Here is a 22186-nt window from a genome sequence, read left to right as displayed (position 1 = left end):
ATTAGCTGGCCTGGAGGGGAAAATTGAGGATAAATTGTATGGTTATCAACTGCAGGTTTATTGGTCTGAAACTTCCACCACAGGGAGTGGCTGCTGTATGGAATTGATAAACATAGAGATTTATAAGGTCAAGTTTTACGAGTCTACAGATTCCTTGTGGTGTATTACCACATCCTTATTACAAGCCCCTGCTGCTGTCCAGCTAAGCCAACAGAGGTAATATATTACACTTGCTTGTCTGTTCTTCAGGTTTTTCTCTGAAGGACAAGAGGAACAGGTCAAAATAAAATACAGCTTTCTGAGATTGTATTTGCAGCCTTCTTTGGGCTTTGGGAAGTGTAAAAGCAAAGTGTCAAGAACTGGGGAGTCAGTCTTGAAAAGACGTGAAAAAGTGATTTTTTGTGATATTGGGAGAAACAAAAGTTAAAATCTTATGGAGGTAATGATTTTGTTTTCAGAAAGATGAAGAACAGTTGCATTTAACAGTGACATCTTCAGCATAAACAGACTCAGTGGCTCAAGCACAGTAAGATAAGTAAGCCTAAGATTGTGACTTAGCAGCTGATGTTGTGCTAAATGATAATTTCTAATAAAAATCTAATTGGGGAAAATATGAAAAGTCAGCAAATTACCTGATCAATCTAAGGTGTTTGTATATTTGATAAAGTTGTATATAGTTTCAGCAAGCTATTTGTGAGATACATTAATAGGACTACTAACATGTCTGTGCTGTAGCACCACACAGAAAATAGTGTCTGTGGGCTTTTATTCTATCCTTTTCACAATTGTTTCCTCTCTATCATATCAACAGAGAGCTATTGCATGTGCTGTTGATGGCATTGATAGAAACACACTCATCTCATGGCCAATTAATATGTGATATGCCAATTAATGAAAACACTATTGTTGGGGGTTTTTCCAAATTCTGTCATGTGTCACAAGAAGGGACATGACTAAGATGTTCTATGCAAGTACTTCAACAATTACTTAACTCAAACTGATGACATCATGCTTTAGATGGGCAAAACAGATGCCAATATATTTATTCTGCCTACTCCTTAATTAATGCAAAATTGCTTCTGTTATGAAAACACAAAGTTTCAAGTTATGGGGGATTCACGTAACTTGTGTTATTTCAGTGGCTTTGCATTGAGTGCTCGAATAAAGGGATAGCTAGATGGAATGATAGTGTAAATCCTTCTTGATTCACACAGTATATAATCAGGCCAATTGATTAATTCATAAAAGACTCGGCAGTGGAATGATACCTCTATAAGTTTGTTTGCTATGTTCTTAGTGGATTATTCATGTGCAATATTGTTGACACTTACATAAACAAGTTATGTTCTTTCCCTAGAACCTGATTCCAGATCATACCAGACATTAAAGCCTAACAAGAAAATAACAAATAAACCTTTGAAGCATTCATCATATAACTATCTTACTACGCAATTTTGAGCATCCTTCATCGTATTCTGCCTTGCACACAATTAACAGCATTGTAGATTGGATGCATCCCTGATCTTTAGCCTTTAATCTGTTGCAGAAGTCATTTATTGCCTGAAGTAGTACATGTTAGCAGAAACATAACTTGAATGGCCAAATTCTTGTCCACAGACACATGTCCTCCTGTGTCCTCGGACACAGATTACAAAAATCCTTGATGTTGATAATGGAAAAAGAAAAGCAGACTAACATTAGCACAATCAGAGGTACAGTACACAGGTTGAAAGAAACTGCATTATGATATCATTCCAGTCTTCAGGCAAACACAATTATCCGATGGAAATGGCTCATTTACAGTACAATCTAGCAGGGTTTGCATCCAGTGGACAAAAGGTGGTTTCAAAAATAGACCTTGTTTACCAGGAGTGATGACAGCGCCAAAGCGTTGCATCAGCCAAAATCTGCTGCTTTGAATGTAAGATTATTCAAAATACTGTAAAAGTACAAATTGAAAGAAGTATGAATTATCAGTGCTTTCAGGGTTCCTTTTCTAAGAATGCCTCTTAAAATCCTTCTATTTTAGAAGCTAGCTCAGTAAATAATCTTACTCGTATACATGTGCATGTACACATTCTGCCTTCTTCCACCAGCAAAAACAAAGAAACAAGAGTAAAGTAGTGGATTCTTTTTTTGTTACTATCTGTTGCAACTTATTCACAGATTTTAAAACTGAAGAACTTTAGGTCATCCACTCTGACACTCATCTGGCTCTAGTCCTCTAGACACATAATTGCATAAAAATCACTTAGGGTCAGAAATTAAGTATTTTTTAGTGACCGGCAAAGTAAAATGACTTTAAAGGCATTTCATTTGATGTCTGGGCTATCTGCTGAGGATTTTGGAGAAAATGAAACAGAAAGGCATTGATGGGGACATAATTCTTTTTCCTTAAAGGAAAGAAGAATCTCTTGAAATGTTAAAAATAGTAAAAACATAATAGGAAGGTGTTGATAAAAAAAAGTGGGAAGTAAAACATAAAATCGTGAACATTAAATAAGACGATTGAGAAAAAACAGCATGTGGCAAGAGAGAGAAGTGCTTCACATTACTCAGCTATTTTATAAAGTAAATATGATAGTAAACTTCTCTTTTTCTGAGTTTTTACCCGTCCTCTGGATATGACAGTTTGGTCAGTGTTCTGTGGCTGCAGAGATGACTATTAAGTGACACAGAGACTTGGAAATGAGATGAAGTTCTTCAGATGACAGCCTGTGAATTTGATCTCTGCTGCCTTTTGCTGGTAGAGATGATAAAAAATTGGAAAATATCCTCTCTCACATGAAAAGAGCATACATCATGTTGGTAACTTTAGATTTAAGCAACAAGTATTTAAAACATCATATACACTAGTTTTAAGGCATTTATGTAAAATGAGTAACAATTAATAGAAAAAAATGACATAGAGTACAGTGCAGGAAAAAAGATTCCAAGGGATGAAACAATGCAACTGGAGAATATAAGAAAAAGAAGGGAGAAACTAACAGTGAAAGCAAGAAAAAGAGGAAAAGAATTTTTTTTCTTTCACTTGATTTTTGTCCTGGTCTTTTCAATCTTCCTGCTCTTTTCTATTTCTCTTCCCTTCCTCTTTTTTTTAACTCTCCTTCCTTGCAGATGATCTTTTTTTTTTTCTCCTCAGTTTGGAACAGAGTGGGATTTATGTTTAAAATGGAATGGTTTCTACCCTCACACTCAAAACAGACACTGAAAGAGATCTGTGTATGGCAGAAAGGAGAATGGAGGACTGCTTTTTATGTCATGCAATATTGGTTCAATACTGAAAGAGAAAAATTCTGTAAGGCTGTTTAATATGTGTTTCTTGACCCATGGGAGTTGTCAAATCCTCAAACAGTTCCACTTTATTAAGAAGTAGTTAGAGACGGGAAAGTGCTTTGACCTGTTGGCACATCCTGAAGAGCCTCAGAGATTCTTTTATACTTAAACTCAGCATTGAAACAACATTGAACCATTGAAATTTCTAGCTCTTTTTGTTTTCTATTATCTTCTCCAAGCCTTAAGAGAAAAAAAGTGTTTTATTTGTTCCCGGAACTGTTGCCAGCTTTATGCTTTATTGCATAAAGCGCTATTTGCATTATTTTACCCTGTTCACTGAGCTCAAACTAGGTCAACATCAATTTTAAAAAAAAAGTTGGCTATGTTATTTGAACTTCAAACATTACAGTAAAGTCAAAATTATGTAGTTGATAAAAAAAGGGAGATCAATCTTAAACATAAATGCAAAGGAAATGCAGCACTCCTATTCATACAGCTACTAGTAACTTAATTCAGTTTCTAAACTGTTCAAGCCTGGAGAGGTGAACAGATATCTAGATATTAAAACCACAAGGAAAGTCTAAATCTTTGCTCTCTTATTTGGAAGGGCAGCTCAATCATTTCTACTCCATAGTGCCATATGGTGTTAGGAACAGACAAGAGACAGATAAAAAGACCTGTCATAGTCACAGTTGCCAAAATATCCAATCTAGGTCTCAGTTTACAATCTAAAAAGATGGAAAATGTCCACAGAAATTGTAGATTTGTTTTGTGTAGATACATTCAGCAGAGCAACATTGCTTTCAATACCCTCCTAGACACAGCGCAGCATAACAGAGCTGACTAGTGCAGAAATGTTGGCAACTAAGCTGGACTACTGTTGTTACCAAGGAACTAGAAGCTTGATCCAAAGTTCAGTGGATCAGAGAAGAAGTTTGTATGGATTTCAGTGAGTTTGGGATCAGGTCCCATCTCTTAATTTCTCTTTGCTTCCACAAGGTTTTACACACATGCATTTCCACTTCAAATGAAATTGCTCCTGACATACCATTATAACTGAAGACACACAGCCCTATAACACTTATGTTCTTCCTGATTCTCATACTTTGTACTTGGTAATAAAATTAGAAGGCATATATTGATTTTGAAGTCAGTGGAGCTATTGTCTGTGGCAGAACTACGTGATGAAACTAATACATGATCTGCCCATTATATCTCCACATCATGGTCATAATTCTCTTTTTAGCAATCAAGAGCTATTTGAAATTGGGACTTACCACTACTTAAATGTTAGGTACTTAATCCTGATAATCACAGAATCAATGGAAAGAGATGAGCATTTTCAGTAGGTAACTCATGCTAACTGTTTTAGGATGGAATGAATAATTTTCTAGAGGTAGCTTCTACTTTTTACTAAGTGAGGGAATGAGGAAATAAATTAAATTATCCACCTAATTTTTATAATGCACTTCCTAAACACAACACTGCATTGTGTTCCTTTGCAAGGGACAAATGTGACAGGTGATTGTACCATAATAAGAGAGTAGCCCAAATGAGATAGAGTTGGCTCTTTCTTCTGGGTGACTAAAAGCTATTTGGGAATGGTATACATTAAATTCTCAGCTGTGCTCTGCAGCTTGTAATCTTTAATTAAGAAAAACAAAGGGAAGAACAAACTAAAATATTGTATGCAAATGTAAACATTGAAAGAAAATAATCAATTGCATTTAGAAAACAATATTTCTATTTTTCACTTTCTGAGTTTTTTTCTCTCCCTATTCAGTCAGAGCCCTGCTATTTTCATGAATTTGGGACTACCATGAAGTGGTAGGCAGTGTCTGACCCTAAGTTTTTTGTAAAATATTTTTGTTTCTCATCACCTCATCCTTTCTTACTCAAAGACTACTTCTGATGTTCCAAGTTCAGATTCACTGTTTTATAAAGCCCATTGATCAAAGATACTTCACATTCGAAAGACATGAAAAATAATCACAAATAAGAATCAAAGACCTAGAGTTTTTAAATGGAGAATGAATATGCAAGATTTATTTGTGTATTTGTGTCTCTTTCTTCACAGGTCTTCCCCCTCGACATTTGACAAGATCTGTAATCTAGATGTTGGAAGAGTGCACCTCTAGCTACCTATAGGAATTATGTCCTAAATTTTTTCCTGAAGACCCAACATTTTAAATGCTTCCCTTCTGTTAGGCCCTCCATCTTAGGATCTAAATGACTTAGGATTTTAGGTGAAGTCCTGGTTTGCATGTCAAGCTGCTCCTACCTGGCAATGGCTAGGTCATTTTCCATAACGCCAACTGAAACTGTTTGTGATGGTTTTAGGATAAAGGAAGGTTAAAAGAGGAACAACTGCCAGCAGGAGAAGAGATGAAGGTATTTCAGGAAGTTAATGGTTTGGCTTGGAAATTAAAGTTTTGATTTTACCCAGGAGTATTATTACTGAATTCCTTTGGTGTAAGATCAGGCCATACTTAAATATTTCTCAGATGCTGGAATACTCACCTAGCCTCAAAACTCCAGAGAAAAAGGTAAAACAAAGTTCCACAAAAGCTTTTGCTCTGAGATTTACATCTCAAACTGCATGCCAGTTCATGCTTCACAAAGTGGACCTTTGTCAACAGAATAATATGTCCTTTCCTATTGGTTCAGCCAATTTTTAACTAATCAGCTGCCAGTATCTAGTTCTTCCAACAGCTGAGCTTCCTGCTTTACTCAATGAAGATTTGTAGGTTCAAATACTGTGAAATCTCTGGTTGTATCATAGCAGTAGAACAAAGAATGGACCTTATAGAAATCCATGCAGAATAAGACTCTTAGCAGATTTTAACTAGTAAACTTTATAGTAGTTTAAAGGATACAAATGAAACAGTTATGAAATCATGTCTCAAGCTTGAGTCAACCATCTGCAGTATATATCATTCCTTAAGGCATTTCTTGAACATAGATAAGAATAATATTAATTATTCCTGTGTACCTCCTGTGCACAGGAGCATTACTGTATGTAATGGACCAAGAAGGATTGCAGAAAAAATCACAGGGAGATGTTGCTTGGATGTTAACATTAAGCCAAATAATGAGCAACTAAAGTTAGGCTTCTATAACATGAAATAGTAGACATTTTAACAGTGAGAAGTGTCATCAGTCTACTTCTTCTACCATGTGCTTTCACTGTGGTAGTGCAGACTCATCTTGACCCATTACTGAATTCTGCTGTCAAGATGAAAACACTGAGTTAAAATACACCTCCTCGTTCCTAAAAGCTATATTAAAAATCCTCTCTTCTTTTATTATTATTATTTAGTTAAATCTCTAGTTGTAAACAGAAAATTCCTTCAATCAAAGCTCATCTGTGATTATGGTTTTCACTGTCTAATTGCTGATATAGCCACATATATATATATATATACATGAAGCAGCTGTGATTGCTATCTCAGGGTTGTGTGTGAAGACACCAACGATGACCCTCCACTTCAGAAGGCAAACACTGGGTGTTGGGAAGCTACTATCAACACAGCAATACAAGATCTAGTTACTTTTCTTGTTAGAGTTGTAAATTCAAACCACATTGACAAAGATAACAGACCTACTGCAAGTCACCATTTGCACCTGAGAAGCGTAATACCTAATTGAAGCCATTTCACCGCCTTAAATTGAAGTTCACATGGCATTACTTGACTACAGAGGAGCTTTGCAATGATAGAGCAGTGGCTGGGGCTGGATATAAGTAGGGAAATCCCCAACACAGGACAAGGTATATGTTTATCTCATTGCACGTGTCCCCATGTGATAACAATAATATTGATCTGACGGATCAGTAAAATATTAGCTGCTCCCTCCCTCAGTACATTTAACATGAAGTAATGATTTAGTTTGCCAAAAACAAAGGTGAGGGAGAGCAAATGTTGTGTGAATCCTCAGCAGACGATGCCACCGTGTTTTTCCTCAGTGTCATTCTGCCCAGAGATTACAGTTTTGACAAACTCTGAGTAAGCCAATGATTGTGTTCTGGGGGACCTGAGCTTTTCTGAGTAACACATGCACTACAACTGCAGTTGAAATCTGTTTCATATTTAGTGTAACAAATTATGCAAAGTACACCAAATAAGACCCATTTCAAAGTCCAGTGGGCCTTTCTGAAAACATTTTAGAGAAATATTTTCTTTGCTGTTTCCCTTCTGCTCTCATTAAAAAGGTGAATCACTAAAAGCAATTGTGTAACAAAACAAAATGACAATCTGTTCAGAAAACAGCATGATAGGCCATAGAATTCCCAAAGAAAAGCCTTCATGTCTTTTATATTAGTGAGAGTTTGACTACATAATCTGGAATGGACACTTGGCTTAGAAACTGCACATTCCTAGCCAACAAGAAAAGTTTTAAATATTTCTCACCATAATATATTTTAAACTGCTCTTCCTAACATTTCTCTCTACTGAATATTTCTTTTTATTTACAAGGAAAATACCATGCAGCATCAACAAGACTGAAATATTCTGAGGATTGTTTAAAGAAGAAATAATTGGAAATATTTTGGGGAGAGAGGAAATTTAAAAGATGGGAAGTAAATAGATGTCCCTGGCTCAGATTAAAACTCAGTTGGTGGTTACCAAAAGTTAGAGCAATTTTTTTGGGTTCCTTGGAGGACAAAGTTTCGTTGTTTGTTTGCTTTTTTAAACATGACATTAACATCATATTGTTAACCTCAGATGTTAAAGTCATGTCAGGCCACAGAAATAATGACACTTAGAAAATTAAGTATTTGGGGGCTTTCTGTTTGTTGTTTTGGTTTATAACTTTTCTTTTTAAAACAAAACAAATGAGACCAAAGCAAAACAAAAACAAACACCACAAAACCAATCTTAGGGTCTGGAAATTTTCTATCTAGTGTAATCACATAGCTCCAAAACAGGGGATTTACACAGAAGTATCATATATCACAGCCATGATAAAAATTACAAGAACAGGGAATACTCCTAATTAGTGGTTGGTGATGAGGGAAAAGTAAATCTGACTGCGGGTCTCGTCTTTGGAAGTTATTGAGCCATCCCTGTCTTGGCACAAACATCTGTGGGGGAAAAGGCTGCTCTATTTGTGTGTCCTGTATCATATTGGTAATTATTTATAAGTGTCTGTGGTGTCAAGATGCAGGACTCTATGAGGTCATTTGGCTCAGCATCCCCAGCTGCTCGCTGGCTGACATCATAATACTAATCTTTATTGGTAAGTCTATACAGCCATGTTGGTTTATGGCTCAAGCTAGCATGCAAGACTAAATTCCCCAGCCATCTATACTGCTCCTATAAGTTGTCTCACACTTTGGCTCAGACCTGGAACAAGGAAGCATATTTGCCAAACAAGAAACTCAGGGGTGAATTAAGCAGTATAGATAAAACTGAAACCACAACGAATAAAACTCTGTATGTGGGCACAGCTAATGCAGTATAGAGACACCCTTTGATATTGGCTCAGTGACTTCAACCAGCTACTGTCCTGTAAAGGCCTTCACCCCATCAAGTGCTGGAAAAAGCTTGCATCCCAGTAAGATCTTGGGAAAACTCCTATTGCCCATGGTATATTTCTGCCCATGTCACCAGACAAAAAAAAAGGCAACAAGGAGAAAAAATACTAGAAAATTTGAACTTACTCAAGCTCAGGGGTAAATACGAAGGAATTCCCTTTCTTATTCCAACATCAGGAAAAGAAGATAATTGATCATTCTCAACTGAACTGCACCTTTTGCCTTGTCTTTGTAGCCTATCCTGAGCATGGTATTCTCTGCAACATTTTTACTATTTCCTTCATTTCAAGGGAATGTTTTGGGTTTTTTTTTTTTTGTTGTTGTTGTTTTGACTGAGTTTGCATCTTAAGCTATCTTGTTAGGTAAAAAAGACATTGTCAAGAGAAATACATTGTTAAATCATCTCTTTACAATAATTTCTGTAAGATATCCAATACACAACACGTCAACACTAAAAATAAAAAAAAAAATTCCTTAGCACATTTACATTTACATTCTATAAAATGTAGCCTAAACGGCACTACTTGGGTTGTCATTCTTCTATTGCTGTATTGTTCATCAAATATTGCTATTTCTCAGTAAAGCCTAAGAGTTTAAGATTGAATTTCACTATTTCTTTTTGGCTGACATATTGCCTTAGAAACTCAGATGTGATGCCCAGTTCACTAAGTATTATTTCTACCCATGATCTCAGCATAACTGCTTTCAAAGTAGTATTCAGGGTAAACTCCTAACAAATACAAGGATTAAGTATGCTCATATTACTGTATGGAAAAATCCCATTCTCCTGGTAAACATGTGTTTTGCTTGTATTTCTAGCCTTTCAGTCTCCAACACAATATCCTTCTTAGGCAGTAGCATCATCATCACCTTGTGTTTGTCAGTCAGTGCTGACAGCAAGGCTGGTGCTGTACAAAACCTTGGCATTAAGGTAGAACTGTGTTTAAGTGTCCATCTCTGTGTGTGTGAATAAATGTCAAGAAAGTTAGCTAGCCAGACCACCATATGCCTTGCTCTGGTTAAATTCCCCCTCTCCCTTGATCACAGCCCACGGGCAGCAGTGTGGCAGTGCTGCTCCCCCTGCCAACCTGAGCTACAGAGAAGAGTGCATTGAGGAGCCCTACTGACCATTCTACCAAGACACCAGTGTCCTCCCCCTCTTTTCTCATCATACTGATTTTGTTATGCTTTCCCATAAAGAAAACAAAACAAAACAAGTAAACTCATCTGGCAAGAATTACTCTTCACCAAGCAATTGTGGTTCATAGCTCAGTTATCCTCTGAGGGGAGAATTTTCAAAAGAATTCAGCACTAACCTAATTCAAAGTCTGTCAAAATCTATGTTATTTTTACCATTGGCTAAACAAAGTTAGGCTAATGTTGGCAGTTTTAGTGTCCCCCTAATTCATTCCTGTGTACAGTTTCTTCATTATTTTTAAGGAATAATTTAAAATTCATGGCAGTTCCATTTTCAGTGGGCTTTATTCTTATTAATGTCTATCAAGGGAACTGAGTTTCACATCTGATGCTGGGAAGATTACCAATTCTATCCTCTGTTCATTTATAAAGAAACTCTCCTCCCCATATATATGTAAAAGCATATTTTCTTCCGAATGCCTCTAGGAAGAAAATTTTGATTCCCCAGCTGTAAGTTTTGAATTATCTTCTGTTGGACTGCATTTATTCCTGCTTCTCTTTCTCTCTTCTCCTTATCGTTGTCCATATTCATCCCTATTCAGTACTGACCTTAGATATTTATTATTTTCAATTCTTTCATTTTCGTGGAGAGTGTAATCTGTTGCTGCTCTCATTGGCTCAGATCCTATGCACAGTATTCAGCTCAGATTTGGTCATATTTGTAACTACCTTGATATTTAAATGGTTTTGGCTTTGGCTGTGGCTATGTGGCTCTGGATAGTTTGACGCACTGGTGCAAAAATAGCATAGTAGAAGTATACAACATTTACTAAGCATATACAGACTACTCAGTTTTCAGATGCCTTCAGTTTTTTACAGCTATTATTGATTGTTTTCAGCTTTACATTCAGCTTTATGTATTATATTCCACTTGTATTGTCAGATTATAGTTGTGAGCTTGTTTTTAGTTATGACACTAAGGATATCTCATCTTTCTGTAGATTTCTTTCCTATACTTGAACTTAGATTTCACTTCACAATCCACCCATCAAAATTTTCATTATGCCTCCAAAGCCATAATCATTGTCAGATGCTGTATCATTCCTCTTGATCTCTTGACATATTCCTCAAATATACATACAGACATGGAGGTAATTAAACTCATGTATCCTCACTGTTCTTCTTCTCTTGTTTCAGAAAACCCTATCTTCCCTTTTACTTTGCAAGTAACGACATCTGAGTTAATGGAACTCTATTCAGCTGCTATGGTTTGAAGTATATTCAATAACATCTTCATGTTTATCAGTGCTCCTCCTACTACAATGGAAATTCTTTCATCCAAACAGACTATTGCCTCCTTGAGACGTCCTGAGAATCAGAAACCTGACTCTTTCTACTGCCATGATGAAAATCACACACTCTAGATCTGTTTCTTCCATTTAGCCAAGGCCTGTTTCTTTATTCTGAAATTTCCTCAAAACCAGTGCCCAAATCAAGTTCTTCTGGAGGCTAAAACTTAATAGCATCAAATTATTAATCTTGCCCAAGTGCAAATGATATTTCTGTCATGAAAGAAAGTGGATGGCATAGTCTGTTCTTAGATTAAGAAGCTGAAGGTATTAGAACTGCAAAGTATTTGTGATTATTAACACAAGGCAGCTCAGTGGAGGCTAGTTGAAATTATGTATGATGTTTGAAATTATCTGTAGTCTGAAATTATGCATATTAAGCATCTCTAGGTAAAATTATAAAAGATCGGGGCAACATGTTCATTAAGTTGCTTAGGTTGCTGAAAGCCCCATTTATTATCTTAAGGTGGATATAGAAACGCTATATTGTTCAAGAGGGTTTTTTGAACACAAGTCCATCTGGTGATTTGATAAAAGTATTCAGTTTCTCAAGGCAATCTGAGTGTATACTCCCTAGGCGCCACAGTTTATAGCTTAAATATGACTTGCATGTGGATTCAGCATTACAAATAGGAAACAGCAGCCCTTGGACTTGTACTGTAATGTAGTCCTTTCATCACCCAGTTACCCTTAAGCATCTCCTTTCCTATTGTAATTTGGGCTAAATGCAAAGCATTAGTCCTATCAATAAAAACTAATGGTTCTACTTAGAAAAAGAGAGGTATATTTAAAATAAAGGAGATAGATGGCTCACTTTTCCTTGTATCCAGGAAGTTAACTGGCCTGCAGCCATCTACTTCTGGACATAGGGTTATAGAGGCAGCATCATTGTCATGAAGGATCAGCCTACACCTGCATCCTTAAAATCAGTTTACCAGAGAATGTACCTTACTAACTAATGCATGCAGCCAAAATCAAGGAATTGCCTTGTTTTTCCATTAAGGGTTTTACTGAGACAAAATATTGCAGTCCTAGTGAATATGAGGAATTATAATTGAAGAAATAGGTAGCATAGGTGCAGCACCAGGAACTTCTACAATTTTTTGTCACTGTGAGAAAAAGGTACCTTAACTATCTTTCTTAACCTAGGTGATAAGGTAATTAAACTTTATATTAAGTGCTGATGTTTCAATTAACATACTCAAGTCAAAACCAAGAGATAATTATAAAAAAACATACACAAAATCAATAAAATGCCGTAATCTAGAAAATCAAGGCAAAAATCACATTTTCAACTGCTGTTAAGCAAGGTAATTACAGTAAAGTTAAAAGAACTACTTTTAACTTCCAGTAGCTGAAGATTTGATACCACCTCTACTGTTGGTACTAAGATGTTTGAAATAGCAGAGCTGTGTAAATTCCCCATGTCATCAAATATGTAATTTGCATAAAAAGACAATCTGCACTGTAAAGCTGAGAGAAATATTTGGACAAGCTGCAACTACAAAATTCAAAGTGCTGGTTTTTTTCAGGAAAGCAGTACTGAATTCTTTCATCTTCACTGAAGAGAAAAGGTTTCTTCTTGGAACCCTTAATGAAGTGAAGGAAAACAGTAATAAATCCTATGCAAAATTTTTTATGGTTGTGCATATTCACTACAGTGAAGAAATTAGTGGATTATGGTCTAGATCTCACCTTGATAGCCCAACAGTTTCTTGTATTGGAAGTCAGCCTGTTCTTAAGCTTTGGCATAGCTGCTCTTTGGCAAAGGTAGTTGCAAGAACCGTGTTGGGTAAAACTAAACTATCAGCTTTTCAGATAGTAAATTCTTTTGTGGCTTGGACAATGTCCTCTGTGTAGTGTGTAGCTCCACAGCAAGGGATGTTAGCAAATAGTCTCTCATCCTCACTTTCCAAGGAAAGGTTTGTCTCAACCCCCCTGTTGACTTACCCTGTTTCCCCCTGGCAGCCCAACAGGTTCTACTTCCGTTACCCTCTTTGTTTCACAAAGGACACATGCTTTTGTTTGCTTCATGCTTCTTATCCCTGCACAATGCTTCTGCCTTCTTCAGATCTCTCTCCAAAGCCCTCAGCTTCCAGTTAGGCACCCAGTGCTAAGCACTTCAGTCTTTGTTCCAGTCTTTCCATTTCAGTTTGCTATAAACAGGCAAGTTTCATTCTGTAACAGTAAGCATATTTGTGACCTTTCAATCTTGCAATAATTCTTGTCATCCCGCCCTTTTCCCAAACACTTACACCTTTTTTTAATAGTTACTGTTTTAGTTAATTGGGCTATGGCCTTTTTTTTAAATTGCCTGTTAAGGTCCATAGGCACCTGGGGCACTGGATGCATAAATAATACTTAGTAAAAAAAACAATGAGATCGAAGCTCCCATTAAATTGTTTCATGGTAACTTTCACCTAGTGAACTCACATCCGGCAACAGGAAAACCAGATACTTTGTAAGGAGTATTAAAGCAGGTTTTGAGGTAATTGATAAAAGATATACGGTTAAGAAATCTGGAGGATCTGGAAAACACCAGCTAGAGGTCTTTGATAAATGGATATATTTACGTAGTTGAAACTGAGGAAGCGTGTGCTAGATTCCAAATAGTTATGGAAAAAAAAAGATGAACACTTGCAATCAGTTCCATGTACTAGGTGAGAGGGAAAACCTATCAGTCTGTAAGCACGTTTGGAACTATCACGGAACAAGGCACATTTTTAGCATTCCAAGAAACTTCTAAAAGCATATATTCATGATGTTCAGAAAGAAGTAGTTCAGTGGCAAATGTCAAGAGGAATATTAACTACTGCAGTTCTTCTGACATCTGTTTTAACTGGTAGAATGTTATGTAGCTCTAGATCTCCTTTCAATCATTCTTTACTGTCCTGAACTTAACACCCCACTTCTGTGAGGTATAGTGCAGTAATTGTCCTAGCTTTAGATATAGAAAATAGCTACCCAGAGAGTCACCCCTAGGTGGACTTAGGCATCATGATGCCACGTAACGTTGCACCTAACCCTTACAACCTACTGCAATGCATACATATAAATGTTTCAATCCTGTTTACATTCCATTGGGAGATTTGAGAGGCCATGAACATGGTCTGGTTTGCCTACTCTCTAGAAAGAAACTCCCTTCTCCCTGTGAATGATCTCCTTTGGTAGTTACACAAAGCCTCAAGAAGCACATGAGATGGCTGTATATGCATATCTTCTATTTGTCTGTTTCTGTTTCCTATTTTCTTGGCATAATTAAAATGTCATTGAGACAGAAAGAGATGAGAAGAAACATGGAAAACATATATAAATAGAAAGACAACATAACCTTGTAGGTAAGAAACATACTGTCATGGGGGAAGTGTGTATCCACATAATCTTAAAATTAATTCTGAATCCAAAAAACACCTTCAGTAAACATTTGTAGGACTCAAAAGTTGGTTTACTCCTCAACTGAATCCCCTAACTCAGAAAGTTATTTAATTATACTCCACATTTCTGCTCTCCATTATTAGCAATTTTAAAAGATGCACATCAGGGCTCCATCTCGGTCTAAAACTTTGCACTTCAAGTACTCAGGTAGCAGAAAGAGAAGGCTCAGATTGTTTTATAAAGAAAACTAAATTTAATTTAACACATTCATGTCACCAGTAACCTTTGAGTGGTGGTTCCTGCTGAGAGCTGTGCCTTTCAGCAATGATATCATTACAACATTCAGTACAGAATCGAGGAGCTATGTTTTCCTGAAGCTGTGTTTTGGCTCCAGAAGAACCTGTTCAGGAAAATATGTATTGTTCCTCCAGAAGTGAAAGATCTGAGGAAACGACACAGTGCAGAAACAAGTTGGTGTCTTTGGAGAATTAGTGGAGTTCAGCCAATATGCTTGGGTTTTGACAGAGGAGGAAGGGGAGGTGGCTTTGTGAGGACCTGAGAGACATCAGCAGCCTGATGCAATAGAAACAAGAGTGAAGAGGCAGCACATGAAGGCCTCATTTGGGGAACAGGAAGATAAGGTCACGAGAGTCTGAGAGAATGGGTGGAAGAAGCCAGGAAGGAACAGGATTGCCTAAGCCCAGACACCACTGATTTTATTAAATGAGTATCATTTATCAAAATATCAAAAATTCTTGCATTAGATAGAAGTGAGACAAAACCTCCCTCTCCTCATAGGAATTACAATTTGGCTTATGGATCAAATCCTGCAAACAGGATGGACAGTCCGTCTAAACAATTCTACCACACTTGGGCAGTTCTGGACACTACCAGGAGCATGTTGTCTAGCAAGCTTTCAACTTCCATAATTTTTTCCAGTTAATCTGAAGTATTTTAGCTAATTTACATTAGATAAGTTTTTGTTGCAATATGTAAAAATTCATCAAGACATGAAAATCCATGCACAATTGAAAGAGTTCACAATTGCCTGTTCTAGAAAAGCACCTGTAAAAGACTATGTATCACTGGCAGTTTTCATTAACCTCTAAAAGTCTCAGTTTGCTATTGGTGTATGTGTTTTCAGAACATGGCTTTGAGACTACGAAATAGGTGTATAAGTGTATAAGCAGCATGTGTGAGAGTGTCTCTGTGTGAATGTTGTGCCTGCATAATATACTTGGACTTAGACGTATAAAAGTGCTGCAGCAGCTGCACAAAAAAGGCTTTAATTTTACCTATGACACTCCTATGAGGATAAAACCCTGGCCTATAAAGATAACCCCTAAATATGTTTTTCCTACTTGTTCCTTTTCTGATTTTGTCTTCTACTTGTTACTGAAACAGTGAGGAGGAAGGCAATAGACATTGGTGGTCCCATAAAACGTGTTCAATTTATTAATAAGATTTTAGAGAAAGATGAGACCCAGCAGTCTGTAGACAGGAGTAAGTTCTACAACAGTCTGGTTACCAATCATTCTAAGAGCCAGCTAACAGCTGTCTGACCATTGGATATGGCTATTTGCATGGCTAACAATTGGATGTCTATCTACTATGTGAATGGCTTGCAACAAGCTGTTTGTTTGGGGACTATTCATAACGGCACAGTCAAAAGTCTCCTGAAAGGCATACTCGTTTCCATTTCTGTTCTTTACCCTTCTAAAATTGGCAATTTATTACATCAAAAAATAGCAGTCAACCTAGAAAAGGACAAAATTGACACAGTTCCCTTTTGATCTTTCAGTTTTGAATAGGCACCCACCAATGAACTTCCCAATGAATATTCATTGGATGCAAAAGAAGTACCCAGCATTTTTCAAACAGAGAATTTACTCTAAATATTTAATAAAAGAGATAAGTCTTGATACTTTACATAGCGGAGATGCATTTTCAAAGATCTTTAGAAAAGAGAGTTAATCTCCTTGGTTGCATTTGCTGTATTATTCTCTTTCATTTTATATGTATATATTTTTCCTCTATTTCCTCATATTTCTGCCCTTGCGACAGGTTGTTCCATACCTCTTCTTTGCAGTTTCTTTTACCTTTCTTTAAAGCAACTAGTAACGTTGCCTTTGACATAAGCAGTTTACACCATCAGTTTGATCCAGTATGCCAAATGCTGTATTCCTTTGCCATCTATAGAATTATTCAGGAATTTACAAGGAAACTATTTGAAATTTCCTTTTACTGTAAAAATGTAATGGGCCAAAATACACTTTGTATGTGTCAAATTCCATCCATTGAAAGTTCCCTGATTTCAAGGCAGTAATTCCACATTTTCATCAGTGTAATCAGTGTAATCAAGTGTGCAGGTTGGTCCAACACTTTCAGAAGAGGTTCTGATTTGCTACAAATGACTACAAAATAAAAAATAATTAATTTTAGGGTACAAAAACTCAGCAGAAGTGCTTTTTTCATTCTATGGCAGCACAGATGGATAATGGGATTTCATGTATGAGACATGCAGTACATTTTTGTCGAAGTTGTTCTTCCTATTAGACCTAGTAAGATAAAAGCTAAATAAGAGCCCTTAAGGACAGAGCCTACTGTCTTTACACAAGATATTTCATGGCTCCCAAAGGAGAAGATATATTAATTAATATAATTAATAAATTAATTTTACATCTACTGCAATTTCATACCATATTGTAGTGTCGTGCTCTACATTAAAGTATTCAAATGTTCTCATACCAAACCCATTTAAAAACACTGTTCAAGAAAATTGGCATACTCAGCAGTATTTAGTTGCCTCTCCGCTGAATAAAAGACCAGTCTTTTCCTTGAGATGTCAGCTTGCTACTTCAGACATCTTAAACAGAAATTTGTTATGGCTTTGAAAATGTACAAAATTCAGTCCCAGTGCATGACTTCAGCAGGATCCACTTCTAGGACCCTTATCAAAGCAAGGAGCCTGCAGATTGGAGTTATCTGCAAAGAGGACCAGATGCTTTTGCACATTTCTTCAACTCACATTAAAGCTGTAATTTACAATGCAGCAGTTTAAAACTGGTAAGATACAACCTTATTTAAGATTTCTGTTGATATGATACTAAAATTTTTGGCAAATTTGGCAAACAAATTAGTTGTAACCCTTGAAAACAGATTTAAAAATGCAGGTTCAGAAATGCTGAGGGAAGTTTACTTTTTTTTGCTTTTCTAACTATAAGTTCTTCCCATTCTGCCACATTTTGCCTACAGTCATGCTTTTCCATTCACTGATTAGATTACCATGCTGCTTGCTAAACATATTATGCTCCTGAAAGTCACTCAGAAGCTCCAGCTGGTGCAGATGCAGTGACCCGCTTCTTTAGTCAAACTGGTCAGAAGAAACACCCTGCACCGGTACATTAGTTACTGCTTCCCTTCAGAAGGCAAATTACCATGCTTTTTTCACTTTGAGAGCCTTACATGATCTGAGACTTAACTACCTGAGACACGCTTATTCCCCTGCACTGCTGTAAGCCTTTTGAGAACAGCCAAGAAAAAGTGATTTAGTAGCATTTTAGCTGCAGATGAGAATATCAAATTCTCACCAGACTTCCCAACTCTGGAGTTTTTATCCCTATATTACAAGAGCAGTTGGGGCTGCATCTTCTGCATGTGGAAATTGTACCACTTTGATTGATTACATCTGCTTACTTTAATGATGTTGTCCTAGCGATGGATATGTCGCTAGATTGGAATTAAGATCCTATTTTTACTTTATTACTCTTTGGCTCAAAACATCAAAAATAGGATTCATCTCAACTAATATATCTACAAAGTGAACTTCTCCAGCTGAACAAATCATCCAGCCTTCCTTCGGAGTCGGTTAGGAGAAACAGAGAGAAAATTATTCTTGTTAGTTTAAGGATCAGATCTATAGGGATCCAATGGTTAGGAAGTGGTGATTAAGTCTGTATTCTGTAAGTCAGAACGACAGTAAAGATCAACCAATTAATTCTGAGTGTGTAGATTTGTCCACACTCCACAGAGCACAGCGCAGCAATAGTTTAAAGCAGATATTAAAGCCCGGAAAGTAGAGTCACATTATCACAATTTTGTGGTTGAATTACTGTAAGTATCTCTCAAATTGGTCAATGCCATCTGAACAAAGCTACAATTTCTGACTTCTATAAGGTGGAATTAGACCAGATATCTCTGCAACAGAATACATTAGAGTCATGCCCCTTCACAGTCACTCATCAGTGAGTTACACTTGAGTTGAAATAGCTATACTTGCTCTACTAAGATCAAGCATCTTCATACTGATAAAAGTGCATCAATGTCAAGGGTCATAAATGTTTAAAATCAGTCCCCAAACTGACATAGTTATACCAGAAAGCTGTATGGGTAGCCCAAGTCCCTCTTTATGGACCTTCAGGGCACAGTGCAAAGCCCATCTCTTTATTCAGGCTTTTCTCCAGTGTAAATAGTCTTTTTTTTTATTTGATTGCTCAGCCAGAGGGTTAAGGACATTACTTGTGTGTCTTTGTTGTATTATAACATAGGTAATTGAAAACTTAAATAGTTTAGTCTTCAGGCAGGCAATAGTTGGCAACGTATCAAATTTTATTGAATGGTTTTAATGTGGGGTGCACTGTGAGGCCAAGGGCAAAGCAGAGAGTTTCAGCTTTATTGAATCAAATTTGGAGAGTATGTATTTGGTATCCATGTATACTCTATTCATTTAGAACATCAAAGACTTTTTAATCATCCAAACCTTGGAATTTTATCTCTTACTGCTCAGGCTGACTTGACCTGTTTACATGCTCCCTGGTGGATGTAAATTTTCCAAAAGCCAGTATAAATGCCTCTCTTAGGGATATGGGAATTACAAATTGTGGCTAATAACAATGATGTCTCTGCTGAAATACTCCACTGTGTCACATTTTGTTTCAGTAGTTAAATAAGACCTACTAAGTCAATGCTCATGCTTGTGCAGTCTACATTCTAGGAGTGCTCTTAAACAGCAATGAGGGGGTTGATTTTGCTTTAGTTCAAGATCAGTGATAGAGCAAGTGTAGCTCAGCCCATCCCAGTGTGAATAGTTACATAGCTACAACTTAGAGGAAATACTCATAGTAACAGGAATATTGTGCAACCCATGTCCTGAAAAACTGCCTTTCTTACAGCTGTAATGTTGCCTTAAGGTGCACAGAGGTGATCTCAGTTCAACTGGTATTGAACAAAATCGACATGCAGGGACAAGAAATTGTAGTGGTTCAATTAGCAAGAGGCTTGAAATTCAAGCCGAAAAAAACACAGAGTCAAAAGCAGGAGAGAGCAGTATGTCCAAAGTTGGAAAATGCAGATTGTAAGTCCTGGATGGATTTAGAGATGGCTGGTGGACTAGAATGACTGACAAATTATTTTCCTTTAGCCCATCACCTGGAAAGTAAATTTTAAAATGACACTGTACGAGAAATTACATAGAAATTAAGATTTTGCCTCTTGGATTAAACTATTAAAATGAAAATGGTTTGTTTTCTTGTTAAAAGAAATCTGATGACTATTCCAGTATCAGGCAAAAGCTTTTGAAATTCTCTATCCAGTAAAGTATTTAGTAAAGCGAGTTAAAATTCATTAAGAAGTCATCATTCTGTTCACTATAGAAATCATCTTGATTTGCTTTTTTAGTCAGTAATTCTCCATCTTCCAAAACTGAACTGCCTTTCTGACACCTACTCCTAGCACTGCAGGATATGTTTAGGTCACTTGCAAGCCTAATTCCTATAGGGTTTCTTTGTTTCTACAAGTTCTTAAACACAACTATCTATCTACACTGATAACTTCTCATCCAAGTTCTTATGTGGCATCTGGATTATTTGCACTGTAACAAATACAGTTTTGTCTAATGCCTATCAACACAAAAAATTCCCATTCATCACATTGATCACATTACATATCCCGTGGCGTCTCTCAGTTTGTTCCCATTTTCCTAGCAGATCAAAGACAGGTACTTTACCTCAGTTACAGAGGCCTTCATGACATCCTGCATCATACATATCATTCCTATGCAGTGTCCAGAGGTCACTTACCACCCCTCATCATGTAAACTGATTTTGTACATGTCCCAAATAAGCACTTCAGTGATTTCTCCCCTGTTGGGGAGAAATTTTCTGTAAAAATATTCAAACTTTTTTCTTATCTTCTTTCTAGCCTGACCTGAAAGTCATCCTTTTGGATACATTCTTCTGGCCAGCCATCCTCAGGATGTTCTGTAATTCTCAAGCTCCTATTAGCTTCCATGGGAACACTTTGTACACATCTTGGGGTAGAATATTACAATTAGTGGTCATAGAGCACATCACAGCAACACTGTGCAGATACTGGTACTGCGTAGACACCTTACAGCTAAACAGCCTCCATTGACTTACTCAGCTCTGTGTTGTCCATCGGTATCTTGGTGAAGATAAAGCCACTGGCTCTGAATTCATGGTTTTGGGGACAGGGCTAAGAGCAAAGCTGCTTCAACTTGTAATGTGACAGAAAGGATCTTCTCAGTCTCATGCTGCTACTTAAGGCTTATCTGAGGTTTCCTCCCAACACGTAACACACATGAAATTGCTGAAGGGACTGTGATACTGCCTTTACCTATCAGAGGATTCTTTGCAACTGAAATTTCCAGTTGCAGGCAGAGTTTCTGCATAAACAATTGTATTTTGCAAATACAATAGTATCCTAGCTGAGTTCAAGGTAGAGCCCTATGAGTTTGGCAGAATTCAGGTGGTCTAACAAACTTGATGGTGCCATGTTGCTATTGCCACTGTATACACCAGATATAGTTCAAAGGAATATTTAAACAATGGCAGTTTAGCTGATACATGCCAGAAAGTGCTATAATTACTCTTTAACATGCTAATTACACTGTATGTGTGGGAGAGGTGTGTTATATTATTAATTTAATTACCAATAAGCTCTATAAATAGACTGTTAACTCTCAAATAGATGTTATCATGAATGCGGTCAGATTATAAAATACTTGTTAAATATGAAAGTGAAAGGGCAGTAATGTATTTAAATGTTCAGTATGTAAATTTCAAAATTAGTCATGATTACTCAAAAATCACAGCACAATGTAAAAATATTCTAAAAATACTGTATCTAAAGTGTTTATTTATGTATTATAAACAATATTCTTTCAGGATCTGCATCATGACATAAAAGTTCAATGCATGTGGCCCAAACCCTTCTCACTTCTCAGTCATTGATTCTTTTTTGACCAGTTCTTCTTGGAAGCTCTCCTGTATTTAATCATGAGAGTTATCTGTTGTGATACAGAGTTGTCAGAACAAAAAACATACCAGACTGAGATTATCTTCATAATCCAAGCTGCACAATTCATATCATATAAGAAGATGTTTTACTTGAAATGTTATCAAAAGATGCATTTTGTCATTAAGTATGTATTTTATTATGCTCTTCACAAACAACAGTGAAAAGAGGTATTGGTTTTAGACTTGCCCCTAGGCAT

This window comes from Pipra filicauda, unplaced genomic scaffold (assembly GCF_003945595.2).
Source record: "Pipra filicauda isolate LSUMZ 115617 unplaced genomic scaffold, ASM394559v2 scaffold43_size3849885_pilon, whole genome shotgun sequence".
NCBI classification, from domain to species: Eukaryota; Metazoa; Chordata; class Aves; order Passeriformes; family Pipridae; genus Pipra; species Pipra filicauda.
Note: the sequence above shows the minus strand (reverse complement) of the source record.